This window comes from Ranitomeya variabilis, chromosome 8, assembly GCF_051348905.1.
Source record: "Ranitomeya variabilis isolate aRanVar5 chromosome 8, aRanVar5.hap1, whole genome shotgun sequence".
Classification (NCBI taxonomy): domain Eukaryota; kingdom Metazoa; phylum Chordata; class Amphibia; order Anura; family Dendrobatidae; genus Ranitomeya; species Ranitomeya variabilis.
In genome coordinates this window covers 132,687,852-132,705,339 of record NC_135239.1, presented here as the reverse complement: position 1 = coordinate 132,705,339, position 17,488 = coordinate 132,687,852, and the positions used below count along the sequence as shown (strand labels likewise).

The 17,488-nt window shown below is 44.4% G+C and overlaps 1 protein-coding gene and 1 long non-coding RNA gene across 3 annotated transcripts in view; one reads left to right on the top strand and one right to left on the bottom strand.

The window, feature by feature from the left end:
- Window positions 1-17,488, bottom strand: part of FIRRM (FIGNL1 interacting regulator of recombination and mitosis) — a 983,706-nt gene that overhangs the window by 79,111 nt on the left and 887,107 nt on the right. The window lies entirely within an intron of this gene.
- Window positions 11,460-15,288, top strand: LOC143787503 (uncharacterized). Its single transcript, XR_013218385.1, has 3 exons — window positions 11,460-11,758; window positions 11,859-12,011; window positions 14,213-15,288. It is a non-coding gene; the product is annotated as an uncharacterized LOC143787503 (long non-coding RNA).

The window sequence follows — 17,488 nt, the reverse complement described above, 5'->3', positions numbered from 1 at the left end:
ACACGCAATCCAACTGAAGACCCTCAATCTCCTAGAAAAAAGGAAAATAAAAAAGCAACAATATCCCATACCTGTCCGCCGTACAGTCATGGCCCACGGGAGTTTTTTTCCGTGATTTAACCCTTTATTTTAACACCTAGAGCTCCCAAATTTTGCACACACAAACTACTAACATTATTAGTGAGGGATATGTAAAAATCTAACGGATATGAAATTGTTTACTGTATGTACACCATGTCTCATATCCTGTAGGGTTTGATAAGGAGATTGCAAAAGCTGGCAATTGAATTACCGGCTTTTCTGCTATCTAGCGCTGTATGAAATATAAATAAATATATATATATATATATATATATATATATATATATATATATATATATATATATGTAGACTGTATATATGTTTTCACAAATATTTGAGCCCATGGATCCATTATATGTCCATTTTGCAAGGTTGCAAGGAAAAAAAACGCAGTACGGATGCCATACGGATTACATACACAGGATGACGTGTAAAATAAACTGCCACACCCTGCCTACGGATGACATATGGAACACTAGGAATATTTATGCGGACTCGGCTGTAAAAAACGGACCGTATTTTACTACGCTAAGTGTGACGCCGGCCTTAGGGTGACATACCACTGAATCAGACTTGCAAGACCATGTGTGGGAACCCCCCCTAACGCACGTTTTGGGTTCTTGCTTCTGTTGATTTAGGAGAATTAGTATTTGTGCCCAAAACTATCGGTTAGGCTACGTTCACATTTGCGGTCAGCGCCGCAGCGTCGGGCGCCGCAGCGGCGCCGCATGCGTCATGCGCCCCTATATTTAACATGGGGGCGCATGGACATGCGTCGCACTTGCGTTTTGCGCCGCATGCGTCGCTGCGGCGCCCGCGTCCGGGCGCAGAGGACGCAGCAAGTTGCATTTTTGCTGCGTCCAAAATCAATTAAAAAAAGGACGCATGCGGCGCAAAACGCAGCGTTGTGCATGCGTTTTGCTGCGTTTTTGTTTGCGTTGTGCGCTGCGGCGCCGACGCTGCGGCGCACAACGCAAATGTGAACGTAGCCATATATGTTCTTTGAAAATGAATTAAAATGTTATTAGTATTTCCGCAAGTTATATGTAACTGGGTTGACTATGTTCAAATATTTATTCATCTAATTATGAAGGTTTTGCAGAAACAAGATGTATAAATAACTCATGTTTAATGCTTCTTAAGGTAAGGGATGGAGAACTGTGTTTCTCTAATGTTAGTCTGGTTGTTTTTTCCTTTTTTTCTTTGTCTAAGTCTTTATAAAAATCAATAAAAAAATTGATTAAAAAAATAAATTAGTTTAAAAATCAAATAGGTTTATGTGATTTGTGAAATAGAAGTTGTATCAATGAGGCTTTCACAAATTTGTTAGGATATAAAATAGAATAAAATTTAACAATATAAAAAATAGTGATTAATCTGAATAGACAATTTTGTATTTATTTGTTTAATGTCTTTTTAGATAAAAAAAAGAGCTTGGTCCCTAAGGGGCTAAATCATGAGCTAGAACGTCATGCCTTTTAATCTATCTGCGTCCCGTTAATTCATACATGAATTACACAATACAAAAAAACAGTCTAATAGCTCCGGTCATGGCTCGGGATGGGATTTCCTTGTCCTGTCCTCTCAGGGTTAATGTTATGTGGCCTCCCTTTGGTTTGGGGAGTGCTATATTTACCCGCTCCTGTCAGTGATACATTCGTTATCGGCTGAGTAGCTGAACCCTTGGTGTACTTGTATACTGCTTCCGCTTGTTTGTCTATTAGTACATGACCGGCCTGTTTTCCGTTGTGTGAGCTTGTCTGCTGATTCTGGGTGCATTGTCTTCTATTGGTCCTGATCTCGGCTCTGTACTTTGACTCACCGCCTGTCTGTGCCTTCTGTACCACATCGCTATCCCATGTTTCTGACCTATTGGCTCTGACAACACCATCCCTTATGTCGCGCCCTTCGGCACCGCCTTGTCCTCCCGTCTTGACTTTGGCTTCCTCTGACTTTCCTCTGGCATTGTCGGTCTCCACCATCGATTGCCGTTACTCGATTTCTGGACCTGCTTCCGGGCGCTTCACCGGAGGTCACATGCTGCAGGTCCTGTTTTTCCCTCGCGCACCAGGTACCCCACTCTCCCCTAGGACACGTGCGCAGCACGTAAGTGTAATGTAAGTCTGCAACTGTGCCCGTGATATTATCACTGACCAAACAGTATTGTTTTTCTTTTCCTGGCGTGGAGTTTTGTTTGGATATGGATCCACTGTGTCCACTTTCTGAGCAAGTGAATAGCCTCACTCAAATGATGCAAAAGTTATCAGTAGAGCAAGAAACCTTGGCTCAGTCGCATCAAAAGGTGCAGAGAGGTTGCAGGCACCATGCAGGGTTCCTTTTCTTCTGGGGTTCAGGAAGGGGGTGTGTTGTGTATCCGCTTTTGGGCTCCCCTGGTGGTTGCTGGTGGTACTGGTGACTTGTTTGCACTTTGCTGCTTCTGTTCACCTGCTTCCATCAGTGTTTGGGAGTTTCCTATTTAGCCTTGCTCTCCAGTCATTTCCTTGCCGGTCATCATTGTAACCAGAGCCTTCGGTTGCTTGTTCCTGCTACTAGTCTGCTGATCAGCTAAGTGGACTTTGTCCTTTTGTTTTGTATCTTTGTCCAGTTTGCAGTTTTTGTAATTCTCTGTAGCTGGAAGCTCTTGCGGGCTGAAATTGCCACTCCTGTGTCATGAGTTGACACAGGAGTCTTAAAGTAATTTCAGGATGGTTTTTGAAAGGGTTTTCAGTTGACCGTGAAGTCCTCTTTTGTATCCTTCTGCTATCTAGTAAGTGGACCTCTCTTTGCTAAATCTACTTTCATACTGTGTATGTCTTTTCCTCTTAATTCACCGTTATTACATGTGGGGGGCTGCTATCATCTTTTGGGGTATTTCCCTAGAGGTAAGCCAGGTCTGTTTCTTCCTCTACCAGGCGTAGTTAGTCCTCCGGCTGGCGCGTGGCATCTAGGAAGCCGTAGGTATGCTCCCTGGCTACTATTAGTTGTGTGGTAGATTTAGCTCACGGTCAACTCGAGTTTCCATCACCCGAGAGCTCGTTCGTTATTTATATGTTTCTTACGTTCCCTTGCCATTGGGAACCATGACAGTATGACCGGCCGGTGTTAAACTTATTGGCAGAAGAAAGGAGAGAAAAAAGAAGTCTGTAAATTTATTTTTTTTTCTTTTTCCCTATGCTTGCTCCATAGTTGGATCAGTTGTATTTCACCTCTAATTACTGCCTTTGCCTTTCTCTCCTTATAATCCTTGAATGGCTCTGAGCTCACCTGTTTAAAGATGGATCCTCAGAGTTTGGCTGCAGGTTTAAATAATCTTGCTACGAAGGTTCAAAATTTACAAGATTTTGTTATGCATACTCCTATTTCTGAACCTAAAATCCCTACACCAGAGGTGTTTTCCGGAGATAGATCTCGGTTTCTGAATTTCAAATATAATTGTAAATTATTCCTTTCTCTCAGACCTCACTCCTCAGGAGATCCTGTCCAGCAGGTTAAGATTGTAATTTCTTTGCTGCGAGGTGACCCTCAAAATTGGGCATTTTCGTTGGCACCAGGGGATCCTGCGTTGCTCAATGTGGATGCGTTTTTCCTGGCTTTAGGGTTGCTTTATGAGGAACCTAATTTGGAGATTCAAGCTGAAAAAGCTTTGATAGCCCTATCTCAAGGGCAAGATGAAGCTGAGATATACTGCCAAAAATTTCGTAAATGGTCTGTGCTTACTCAGTGGAATGAGTGCGCCTTAGCGGCAGATTTCAGAGAGGGCCTTTCTGATGCCGTTAAAGATGTTATGGTCGGGTTCCCTGCGCCTACAGGTCTGAATGAGTCCATGACAATGGCAATTCAGATTGATCGGCGTTTGCGGGAGCGCAAACCCGTGCACCATTTGGCGGTATCTTCTGAAGAGACGCCAGAGAAAATGCAATGTGACAGAATTATGTCCAGAAGCGAGCGGCAGAATTATAGGCGTAAAAATGGGTTATGCTTCTATTGTGGTGATTCTGCTCATGTTATATCGGCATGCTCTAAACGTACTAGGAAGGTTGACAAGTCTATTTCAATTGGCACTTTACAGTCCAAATTTATTTTGTCTGTAACCTTGATTTGTTCATTATCAGTTATTACCGTGGATGCCTATGTGGACTCTGGCACCGCTCTGAGTCTTATGGACTGGTCCTTTGCCAGGCGCTGTGGGTTTGATTTAGAGCCTCTGGAAGTCCCTATACCTCTGAAGGGTATTGATTCTACACCTTTGGCTTGTAATAAACCACAGTTCTGGACGCAAGTGACTATGCGTATGACTCCAGACCATCAGGAGGTGATTCGCTTCCTTGTGTTGTACAATTTACATGATGTTTTGGTGCTTGGATTACCATGGTTACAGTCTCATAACCCAGTCCTTGACTGGAAAGCTATGTCTGTGTTAAGCTGGGGATGTCGGGGGGCTCATGGGGACACTCCTTTGGTGTCCATTTCGTCATCTATTCCATCTGAGATTCCGGCATTTTTGTCTGATTATCGTGATATTTTTGAAGAGCCTAAAATTGGTTCACTCCCTCCTCACAGGGATTGTGATTGCGCCATAGATCTGATTCCTGGCAGTAAATTTCCAAAGGGTCGTTTGTTTAACCTATCTGTACCTGAACATGCTGCTATGCGCGAGTATATTAAGGAGTCCCTGGAAAAGGGACATATTCGTCCTTCTTCATCACCTTTAGGAGCCGTTTTTTTCTTTGTCTCTAAAAAGGATGGCTCTCTGAGGCCTTGTATTGATTATCGACTCCTGAATAAAATTACAGTCAAATATCAGTATCCGTTGCCTTTGCTGACTGATTTGTTTGCTCGCATAAGGGGGGCTAAGTGGTTCTCTAAGATTGATCTTCGTGGGGTGTATAATTTGGTGCGAATTAAGCAGGGGGATGAGTGGAAAACCGCATTTAATACGCCTGAGGGCCATTTTGAGTATTTGGTAATGCCTTTCGGCCTTTCTAATGCACCTTCTGTCTTTCAGTCCTTAATGCATGATATTTTCCGTGAATATTTGGATAAATTTATGATTGTGTACTTGGATGATATTTTGATTTTTTCTGATGACTGGGAGTCTCATGTTCAGCAGGTCAGGAGGGTTTTTCAGGTTTTGCGGGAGAATCTTTGTGTGTAAAGGGTTCAAAGTGTGTTTTTGGGGTTCAAAAAATTTCCTTTTTGGGATACATTTTTTCCCCTTCTTCTATTGAGATGGACCCTGTCAAGGTTCGGGCTATTTACGACTGGACGCAGCCTACTTCTCTGAAGAGTCTTCAGAAATTCTTGGGCTTTGCTAATTTTTATCGTCGATTTATAGCTGGTTTTTCTGGCGTTGCTAAACCTCTGACGGATTTGACTAAAAAGGGTGCTGATGTTGCCAATTGGTCCCCTGCTGCTGTGGAGGCCTTTCGGGAGCTTAAGCGCCGCTTTTTGTCTGCCCCTGTGTTGCGCCAGCCTGATGTTTCTCTTCCCTTTCAGGTTGAGGTCGATGCTTCCGAGATCGGAGCGGGGGCGGTTTTGTCGCAGAGAAGTTCCGACTGCTCAGTGATGAGACCTTGTGCGTTCTTTTCGCGAAAATTTTCGGCCGCCGAGCGAAACTATGATGTTGGTAATCGGGAGCTTTTGGCCATGAAGTGGGCATTTGAGGAGTGGCGTCATTGGCTTGAGGGTGCCAGACATCAGGTGGTAGTTTTGACTGATCACAAGAATTTAATTTATTTGGAGTCTGCCAGGCGCCTGAATCCTAGACAGGCACGTTGGTCGTTGTTCTTTTCCCGGTTTAATTTTGTGGTCTCGTACTTACCGGGTTCTAGGAATGTGAAGGCAGATGCTCTTTCTAGGAGTTTTGAGCCTGACTCTCCTGGGAATTCTGAACCTGCTGGTGTCCTTAAGGATGGGGTGGTTTTGTCTGCTGTCTCTCCAGATCTGCGACGTGCTTTGCAAGAATTTCAGGCGGATAGACCTGATCGTTGTCCGTCTGGTAGACTGTTTGTTCCTGATGATTGGACCACTAGAGTCATCTCGGAAGTTCATTCTTCTACTCTGGCAGGTCATCCGGGAATTTTTGGCACCAGAGATTTGGTGGCTAGATCCTTCTGGTGGCCTTCCCTGTCTCGAGATGTGCGTGTTTTTGTGCAGTCTTGCGATGTGTGTGCTCGGGCCAAGCCTTGTTGTTCTAGGGCTAGTGGGTTGTTGTTGCCCTTGCCTGTTCCTAAGAGGCCTTGGACGCACATCTCTATGGACTTTATCTCGGATCTCCCTGTTTCTCAGAAGATGTCTGTCATCTGGGTGGTGTGTGACCGTTTTTCTAAAATGGTTCATTTGGTGCCATTGCCTAAGTTGCCTTCCTCATCTGAGTTGGTCCCTCTGTTTTTTCAAAATGTGGTTCGCTTGCATGGTATTCCGGAAAACATCGCTTCTGACAGGGGTACCCAGTTCGTGTCTAGATTTTGGCGGGCAGTCTGTGCCAGGTTGGGCATTGATTTGTCCTTTTCGTCTGCATTCCATCCTCAGACCAATGGCCAGACGGAGCGAACTAATCAAACTTTGGAGACTTATTTGAGGTGTTTTGTGTCTGTGGATCAGGATGATTGGGTTGCCTTTCTGCCATTGGCGGAGTTTGCTCTTAATAATCGGGCTAGTTCTGCCACTTTGGTTTCTCCTTTCTTTTGCAATTCAGGGTTTCATCCGCGTTTTTCATCTGGTCAGGTTGAATCTTCGGATTGTCCTGGAGTGGATGCGGTGGTGGATCGGTTGCATCGGATTTGGGGACAAGTGGTGGATAATTTGGAATTGTCCCAGGAGAGGACTCAGCAGTTTGCTAACCGTCGTCGTCGTGTTGGTCCCCACCTTCGCGTTGGGGACTTGGTGTGGTTGTCTTCCCGTTTTGTCCCTATGAGGGTTTCCACTACCAAATTTAAGCCTCGGTTCATCGGTCCTTATAGGATTTTGGAGATTCTTAACCCTGTTTCCTTTCGTTTGGACCTCCCGGCATCTTTCGCTATCCATAATGTGTTCCATCGGTTGTTGTTGCGGAGATATGAGGTACCGGTGGTTCCTTCTACTGAACCTCCTGCTCCTGTGCTGGTGGAGGGTGAATTGGAGTACGTCGTAGAGAAGATCTTGGACTCCCGTATTTCCAGACGGAGACTTCAATATCTGGTTAAATGGAAAGGCTATGGTCAGGAAGATAATTCTTGGGTAACTGCCTCTGATGTTCATGCCTCGGATTTGGTTCGTGCCTTTCATAGGGCTCATCCAGATCGCCCTGGTGGTTCTTGTGAGGGTTCGGTGCCCCCTCCTTAAGGGGAGGGTACTGTTGTGTATCCGCTTTTTGGGCTCCCCTGGTTGTTGCTGGTGGTACTGGTGACTTGTTTGCACTTTGCTGCTTCTGTTCACCTGCTTCCATCAGTGTTTGGGAGTTTCCTATTTAGCCTTGCTCTCCAGTCATTTCCTTGCCGGTCATCATTGTAACCAGAGCCTTCGGTTGCATGTTCCTGCTACTAGTCTGCTGATCAGCTAAGTGGACTTTGTCCTTTTGTTTTGTATCTTTGTCCAGTTTGCAGTTTTTGTAATTCTCTGTAGCTGGAAGCTCTTGCGGGCTGAAATTGCCACTCCTGTGTCATGAGTTGACACAGGAGTCTTAAAGTAATTTCAGGATGGTTTTTGAAAGGGTTTTCAGTTGACCGTGAAGTCCTCTTTTGTATCCTTCTGCTATCTAGTAAGTGGACCTCTCTTTGCTAAATCTACTTTCATACTGTGTATGTCTTTTCCTCTTAATTCACCGTTATTACATGTGGGGGGCTGCTATCATCTTTTGGGGTATTTCCCTAGAGGTAAGCCAGGTCTGTTTCTTCCTCTACCAGGCGTAGTTAGTCCTCCGGCTGGCGCGTGGCATCTAGGAAGCCGTAGGTATGCTCCCTGGCTACTATTAGTTGTGTGGTAGATTTAGCTCACGGTCAACTCGAGTTTCCATCACCCGAGAGCTCGTTCGTTATTTATATGTTTCTTACGTTCCCTTGCCATTGGGAACCATGACAGGGGTGGTACAGATGTTTCACTAGTTTCTCCCGAACCGCCTGTTAAATTACTCAACACTTTCTCTGGGGACAAAAAAATTATTTAGGGTTTTCAGAGAGGGGTGTAAACTATTTTTCTCTCTGCGACCGCACGCCTCTGGGAACGAAAGCCAGAGGGTGGGGGTTATTTCTTTATTACGGGGGGCTCCACAGGCTTGGGCTTTCTCGCTATCGCCCACTGCACCGGAACGCATGTCTGTGGATCTGTTTTTGAGGCCCTTGGTCACATTTATGATGAGCTTGATTGTGTGCGTCTGGCTGATGATATGGTGATGAGTTTGACTCAGGAGAATCACTCAGCTGAGTGGTTCTGTTCGGAGTTCAGATGCTGGGCAGCTGAGGTGTCCTCGAACAAGGCCGCTTTAAGTGGGTTGTTCCACAGAGGTCTTTCTGAAGGTTTAAAGGATGCACTTGCATTGCACCCTCCTCCGGATTCTCTGGAGGATGCCATGACACAGGCTGTCCGTATGGACCGTAGACTCCGTGCCAGAGGGGTGGAAGCACCTTTGTACCCCCACCAACAGGAAACTTCTTTGGCTAGTGAATCCATGGAGGTGGGAGCCATTTCGGTCAAGGAGAAAGAGAGGAGATGCCGCAGAGATAAATCAGCTGTTTCTATTGTGGAACCCAGGAACACTGGAGAAAAGACTGCTCTCTTGCCCCTTCTCATCAAAGATGTCGGGAAATGTTTAGGTCTGGGTCAGTGATTTTCAACCAGTGTTCCGCGGCACACAAGTGTGCCGCGACACATGGTCGGGTGTGCTGCGGGGAAAGTTCCCCAAACTATGGTGCCCCCTTTGTTTTGTTCCCTGGCAATGCGCAGCGATGCGCAGTAACGGAATAACACATGCGCGAGCTTTGAACACTCGCGCGACTTACTGACGTCACCGAGGCCGGCGCGTCATCCTGAGAGCGGAGAGACTCTCGCATTTGCCAGCCGCCAAGGTAATGCCCGTCAATAATGCTGTGTATAATCATTAAGTCAGCAACAGCTCATTAACAGTTAATCAGCTGTTGCTGACTATATGAGCTTTTGCCTGAGTATATGAACTGTTGGCAGAATACTCAGCATATGAGCTGGTACTTTTAGTACCTGGCAGAGGTCCTTTAAGTGTGGCAGATAATGTAATACTCTTCTATTTTAGTGTGTGGCTGTGCACACTATCTCAGCAGTGATGGAGAAGTATTTGAGAATGGAAAAGGCAAATGCCGAACTGGACCCTGGACACAATTCTAACCCAGATGAAGGCCCTAGTATGAGAGGTCGACAAAAGAAAAAAGACAAGACGGTGAGCTCAAGGCAATACAGTGAAAGCTATCTTTCATTTGGATTTACTTTCACTGGGGATGCGACAGCACCAACACCACTGTGCTTGGTGTGTGGTGAGAAGCTATCCAATAGCGCCATTGTGCCAAGCAATCTTAAACGCCATCTCCAAACGAAACACCCTTCCGTTCAAAACAAGCCGATGGAGTATTTTGTACGCTTACGTACAAACAATGAGAAAGGGGCAACTTTTTTGAGAAAAAGCACAAAGGTAAAGGAGAGAGCCCTCAAAGCTAGCTACATTGTTGCTGAACTCATAGCTAAATCAAAAAAGTCCCACACTGTGGCAGAAACATTAATACTGCCAGCTTGTAAAGCTATTGTAAATGAGATGCTTGGCCCTGACGCAGCCAAAGAGATAGCTAAAGTGCCTCTCTCTGATAACACAATTGCCAGACGGATTGATGACATGTCTGCGGACATTGAAACAGTTGTTTTGGAAAAGGTGCGGATCAGTAAGAAATTTGCCTTGCAACTTGATGAGTCGACGGATATCAGTGGAGATTGTCAGCTGTTGGCCAATGTGCGTTTTGTGGATGGAGAAGCCATTAGAGAAAACTTCCTATTTTGCAAGGCACTGCCAGAAAAATCATCAGGAGAGGTAATATTCCAGGTCACATCGGAATATCCTGATAAAAGTGGGCTTACACGGGAAAACTGCACAGGTGTCTGCACTGATGGAGCCGCAGCCATGGTCGGGTGCATCAAAGGCTTTGTAAGTAGGGTTAAAGAAAGAAACCCAGATGTTCTTGTTACCCACTGTTTCTTGCATCGTGAGGCCCTCGTTGCAAAGACCTTACCAGCAGATCTAGCTCCCGTGTTGGATGATGTTGTGAGCATAGAGAACTTTTTGAAGACGCGACCTTTGAGATGTCGCTTATTTGCGTCTTTGTGTACAGAAATGGGAGCGGAACATAAAATCTTATTGCTCCACACGGAGGTCAGGTGGCTGTCACGCGGCAAAGTGCTGGCCCGTGTGTATGAGTTGCGAGAGGAACTTAAAATATTTCTGACAAACGAGAGGTCCGATTATTCAAAGCTGCTTGCAAGTGATGAGTGGTGTGCAAAGCTGGCATACCTGGCTGATATATTTCAATATCTGAATGAACTAAACACACGGATGCAAGGCCGAAATGAAAACCTGCTTACAAGCACTGATAAAATGATCGGATTCCGTTTAAAGTAGCAGCTCTGGCAGCAACATGTGCAGGGTGGCAACCTTCAGATGTTCCCGCTCACCGAGAAACTGCATGATGACAACACTAATTAACCAATTTTCCAGAAACATCATTGTGACCCCCATATGTCACAAAAAACCATAAACATCCTCCTTATAGATCATAGTTAATAGAAGAGAACAAAGGAAGCTTTCTCAAATATATAAAAGCGACATTTTTTGTGACATATGGGGGTCACAATGATGTTTCTGGAAAATTGGTTAATTATATTGTTTTCTGTGTTTTTCACAGTCAATTCCAGGTATACTAATATGGACTTTAGAGCCCGCGATGGAGCATGGCTCACACAATTGAACGACGTAATTAAGGACACCAGCAGCACAGGTGGTGAGGGGAAGGATAAGGGGTTAAGTGAGATGATCACTAAATTTAAAGATCTCACAAGAAAAAGAACCAAAATTTGGTGGAATCACGCTTTTCTGGATAAATATTTACAAAGGGAACTAATTCCTAGGGGACTAAGAGTTCAAATATTTCCCTCATTCCCAGTAGAAAATTTAGAAATACGTGAAAAATGGGAAAAACATGCTAATAACTGTTCTGCCGGTTTCATGGAGATACTGAAAGAAATGAATACTGAATCCCTGTCCAATATAGAAAAAGAAATGGATGAATTACAGAACTCAATTAAAAAAGAGATGTCATTGGAAGCTCTAAAAAAATTGAATTCTGAAATACAAGAGGAAGCACAAAAATGGGCAGAGGATATCCAGCAAACTAAGGCGAAAAAATTCCAACGTGATGTCCTAGACAAACAACAAAATAAGATGTATAAGTGGAGGAATCCCAATGAACGATCCCGTTCCTATTATAGGAATGAATCCCAATCACGCTCAAGGTCGGCTTCCACTCGATCTTATAGGGGAGAGATGCAACAGACAAAGAAAAATCGTATGGAGGTAGAAAATGACAAGGCCTCCACAAGTGATTCTTTTCACAAGGCTAATACTCGGCAGAATACCAAAAAAAGAAATGAGGCAAAACAGTCTGAGAAGGGGTCTCAGGGGGGTCTGCAGGTAATTAATCTGTCCGACCACCAATTGACCCATACACAGTTGCGGGTGTTGAGTAGGGGCCTCTCATTCTCTCCCACTAATAAATATGATTATTTTACAGCTTTGAAAGATCTTCAATTATTTTCGCGGAAGCTTATTCTAAAAAAATTGCACAGCAAAGGTGGTAATGACCTGGAAGGTTGGAGTGCTGCAGAGAGAGACACCATAAGAATTTTGGAGGAATTATTGGAGGAACAGATTCCAACTACGGAAGGTAGGTTCCCCAGAGATATTCTTCCCAGATCTACAAGTTTCCCTCCCTTGTCACTCTGCCCGGCGGTAGATGTTTTCACTAAATTAGTGAGCAATGATTTGAAGAAACTGTCTACTTACCGCCGGTACGACAATTTGACCCATGCAGAGAGAGATAGCATCTGCCAGTTACAATCCATGGATGATGTTGTATTTAAAGCGGCTGACAAGGGAGGGAATATTGTGATCTGGCCAGTGGCCAAATATGAACGGGAGGCCTATCGACAGTTACGTAATAATGATGTGTATACAAAAATAGGATATAACCCAGTGGTGTCCTTCTCTGCACGACTCCAAAAAATCTTACTGAGAACTTTGGATTCGGGGGTCATTGACAAAAAAGTTTTTGAGGGCCTCAGTGTCAAATTCCCAAAGATACCTACCTTTTACTTACTCCCAAAGGTGCACAAGGACGCCGTCAATCCTCCGGGACGTCCGATCGTGTCAGGAATAGGTGGTCTTTGTGACCCCATTTGTAAATTTGTTGATTATTATTTAAAAACAATTGTAGAGACCTTACCTTCTTATGTCAAGGACACGACGGATGTCCTCACGAGGGTTGACGGTGCCTTTGTGGGTCATGATATCATTCTAGTAACAGCTGATGTAGAAACCTTGTATACCTGCATCAACCATGATGATGGTATTCGGGCGGTCCGCTTCTTCCTCGGGACCTCCAACTTGGACGGCCCCCTGTGTGAGCTCATTCTTGAGCTGCTGCACTTTGTCCTCACGCACAACTTCTTCACCTTTAAAGATCAGTTTTATCAACAAAAGCGCGGCGCAGCCATGGGCGCGGCCTGTGCCCCGGCGTACGCTAACCTCTTTTTGGGTTTCTGGGAGAGGTTGGTTTTCGGTGACGCCGGGTCGGGGGCCGCGGACCATGTGCTGTGCTGGTTACGCTATATTGATGACGTCTTGATGTTTTGGCGGGGGACAGTGCAGCAGCTGGAGGAGTTCATGGCGGATCTGAATAGAAATGATTATAACATCAAGTTGACATACAAATATAACAGGACCAAAATTGACTTTCTGGACATTAGCCTGGAGGTGGACCACACATCCACCATCCAGACTGATGTCTTTCGTAAAGAAACGTCTGTCAACTCACTGATTCACGCCACGACTGCGCACAACCAGTCTACAGTAAGGGCCGTCCCGGTTGGACAGTTCCTGAGGATGCGGCGGATCTGCTCGACAGACCAGAGATTCGAAATGCAGGCTTCAGACTTGAGAGAACGGTTTCAACAGCGAGGTTATAGTCGGAGGTGCATTAAGCACGGGTATAATAAGGCCAAGTCAGTGTCCCGCACCTCTTTGTTGTATCAAAAAAAGCATAAGAAAAAGGATGACAACATACGATTTATTTCGACATATAACCATGAGTGGGACAGCATGAGAGACATATTGACTAGATATTGGCCTGTGCTTGGTGCGGAATCCTCCCTGAGACCCTTTCTGTCAGACAGACCTCTTATGACTTCCCGACGTGCAAAAAATCTTGGAGACCTATTGGTTAGGAGCCACTATGTGGCCCCAACTAAAAAGTATTTTGGCAACACACAACCCAGAAAAGGATTTTTCAAATGTGGTCACTGTCTGGCATGTAGTAATACATGCCAAACGTCATCTTTTGCGTCAGTGGATCATAAAGAGTACAAAATAGGGGAGTATATCTCGTGTAGTACACAGAATGTAATTTACTACGCTACTTGTGGTTGCCCTCTTATATATATCGGGTTAACATCTAGGGAGTTAAGAGTACGCATTAGAGAGCACGTGCGTGACATTGAGGCTGCGGCAACAGTAGAAGATGTGTCATCCCTCAAAACAATACCGAGGCACTTCCGTATGGTACATAATTGCAATCCAAAATATTTTTTTGTAAGAGGTATAGATGTCATACACACTGGCATTAGAGGGGGGGATGTTAAAAAGCTGTTAGCGCAACGTGAATTGCGATGGATTGTAACATTGGGAACTATGAAACCGGCTGGGCTAAATGAATCCCTGAATTTTGCTGCATTTTTGTAGAATTATCTCCCCATTCAATATATTATTGTTTTTCCCCTTTACCATCCTGTATTTTATTTGTATGTGTTTTTGTGTCTGGTTTTAATCACACTTTTTTTTTTTTATTTGTTGTTGTTTCACATGATGCAGGTTTTTCCATAGTGAGCAGTGAATATTGCAATATGATTAAGTTCCGCATATGCTACAAGCAGCAAAAGATCTATATGGTCACTTGAGAACATAAGATTGGACAATACCATCATATTTGGAGAACAATTGCAAAAGTCTGGACCCCCTGTTGCATGGGAGAGCCTCCATCGTATACTCATGTGCCACATATGGATACATTTTTTAGTTCCACATGATGCAGGTGTCTTCCATAGTGAGCAGTGAATACTGCAATATGATTTAGTCCCGCATATGCTACAAGCAGCAAAAGATCTATATGGTTACTTGGAACACAAGATTGGACAATACCAATATATTGGGAGAATTTTTGCAAAAGTTTGGACCCCCTGCTATATGGGAGAACCTCCATCGTTTATTTATGTTTCACACATGTATTTTTTAGTTTTTATCTAGTATATGGTCATCTTATATACACCCTGGCCGTGGTGCGCACTAACAGTGTTACTGGGGTCGGTCACCCGCTCTCGTCCGGCGGCGCCCATCTGCGCATGAGATCGGGACCTATCGGTGCCTGCTCCTATGTGTGGCTGGGCAGGTCCGGGCGGGGGCGGGGAGATGACTGCAGTGATGTGGGCGTGCGCCGCCCAACACGGCCGGGGGGTGGTTACCATCACATGATGGTCACATGACCGTTGTCAGGACGATATAAGGTCCTGAAAACCATTCCCAATCCACACTATTCCCCTTGATAAAGCAAGTACTTACAAGTAGCGAAACGTGCGTCGGGGTGCGTGCTGGAGCGTCCGCATACCAGGTGAGACCAGCCTTCCATGTGCTCAATATGATAACCATTTTTTTCAGGACCACTAGCGTTTCCAGGGTCCATAAGGTTTTTGTGTCTAGGACCTTAGGGTGCACATAACGCATGGTCTATAGCTCTTTCACCACTCGTGTCCATATGGTATAGGACACATAGAGGGTGATAGACATAGTATCTTACTCATAGTTACACATGGAGATTTTGGCTTGGTAGCACCTTAGTTACGGTCCACATTATGAACATGTACAGCTAATGGTTTATGTGGTACGCTCCTCTATTAATCCTGTTGTCTTTCTTTACACTCTTGTGTTCTGTACACGGGTATTTACAGATAACGTGTTCATGTGTTTTTGTATCATGTCTATTTTATTGGTCTTTTTTGTATGAGTGTTTTTTGTAACTAACAAATTTATCGCTTTTATATATTTGAGAAAGCTTCCTTTGTTCTCTTCTATTAACTATGATGACAACACTGCTGCAATGTGCGAGGTGATTGGCAGACATTTGAAAACTTCTGAGGAGAAGATATCGTTTTATTTCTCTTCAACCTTCACAGAATGCCTTGACTGGGATAGGGACCCATACAGCTCATTATCCGTTGCTGGAAAGGACATGACTTTAAAGGAGCAAGAGGAACTCATTGAACTGAAGCAAGATCGCGGTTTAAAGCTAAAGTTTGCTGATCTTGCTTTGGACAGTTTTTGGTTATCTGTTGCCAAGGAGTTCCCCATTCTGGCCAACAAAGCTATTTTGACATTGCTCCCATTTTCGACCACATATCTATGTGAGCTGGGCTTCTCAAGCTTGACTGCGATAAAAACTAAAAACAGGGAGAGACTGAGAACTGTTGAGGAAGAGCTTCGTGTGTGTCTTTCCACCATTCCTGCCAGGATATCCCTTTTGTGTTTATCGAAACAGGCCCAGGTTTCACACTGAGTGAGTATAAATACATTTCGAATCTAAATTATTAACTATATGTAGAATATGTACTGTTTTAGTGTCATTTTGTGCCATTTTGGTTGGTGGTGTGCCCCGGGATTTTTTAAGTATAAAAAGTGTGCCGTGGCTCAAAAAAGGTTGAAAATCACTGGTCTGGGTAACGGTCGAGACGGTTGCCCAGACCCTCAGGTACAATTTTCCTCATTTGCTAAAATTCTTCTCCAGGTGGAGTTAGGGGTCGTTGGTGGACCATTCTTGACTACTGCTTTTGTTGATTGTGGTTCTACCATCAATTTAATAGACTCTCGTTTGGTGGCTCTTTATAAGATAAGGACAGTTAGGCTCGAGTCTCCAGTCAAAGTGGTGGCCACTGACTTATCCCCTCTCACCAGAGAGGGAATTTGTTCTGAGGTTTACCCACTTAGAGAGGGCCCTGTCCATGTGGAAAACATTAGTTGTTTTGTTTTGAATAATTTGCCTGCGGGTCTGGTTTTGGGTATGCCTTGGTTGTAACGCCATAACTCTATTATTGATTGGGTAACTGAGGAGATTGCCCAGTGGGGTGCCAACTGTACCAATCTGTGTTGTAATTCTGTGCCATTACCCACTCCTTTAAAGTCTGTATCTGCATAATCTGTCAGTCTGGAGGGTATTCCGGAGTACCTAAAGGACTTTGAAGACATGTTTTCCGAAAGCGAGGCTGGGGATTTACCAGCACATAGATCTTTTGATTGTGCCATTGATTTAGTACCTGGGGCAAAATTACCTAAGGCTCGGTTGTTTAACTTATCTGGGCCCGAGCGCCAAGACATGAAAGATTATATTGCCGAGAGTCTCCGTAAGGGGCATATTCGCCCTTCCGTCTCGCCTGTTGCTGCAGGTTTTTTTTGTTAAGAAAAAGATGGTGGTTTGCGGCCATGCCTTGAATTTCGGGAACTCGACAAGATCACCGTGAGAATAACGTATCCACTTCCACTCATTCCTGATCTTTGTAACCAACTATCTGGCGCCAAATGGTTTTCCAAACTTGATCTTCGGGGGGCCTATAATTTGATAAGAGTCCGTGAAGGGGACGAGTGGAAGACGGCATTTCTCACATCTGAGGGTCTATTTGAAAACCTGGTAATGCCCATCGGACTGACAAATGCTCCAGCTATTTTTCAAAATTTTGTTAATGTTGTATTTTCCGATCTGTTTGGTCATTTTGTGGTCATTTACCTTGACGACATTTTGGTGTACTATCCTGATAGTAAAATCCATGCATACCATCTGTGAACTGTTCTTTTGAGGCTTAGGGAGAACCGTCTTTAAGCAAAATTAGAGAAATGTTCATTCTTTGCACAAGAATTATCTTTTCTGGGTTTGATTATTACATGTGAGGGTTTCCATATGGATTCGAAAAAAGTTCAGGCTATTGTTGACTGAGTTCAGCCTCATGATTTGAAGGGTTTGTAACGCTTCCTGGGCTTCACAAATTACTATCAGAAGTTCATCTGGGGTTTTTCACAAGTAGTCAAGCCTCTGACTGACCTTACACT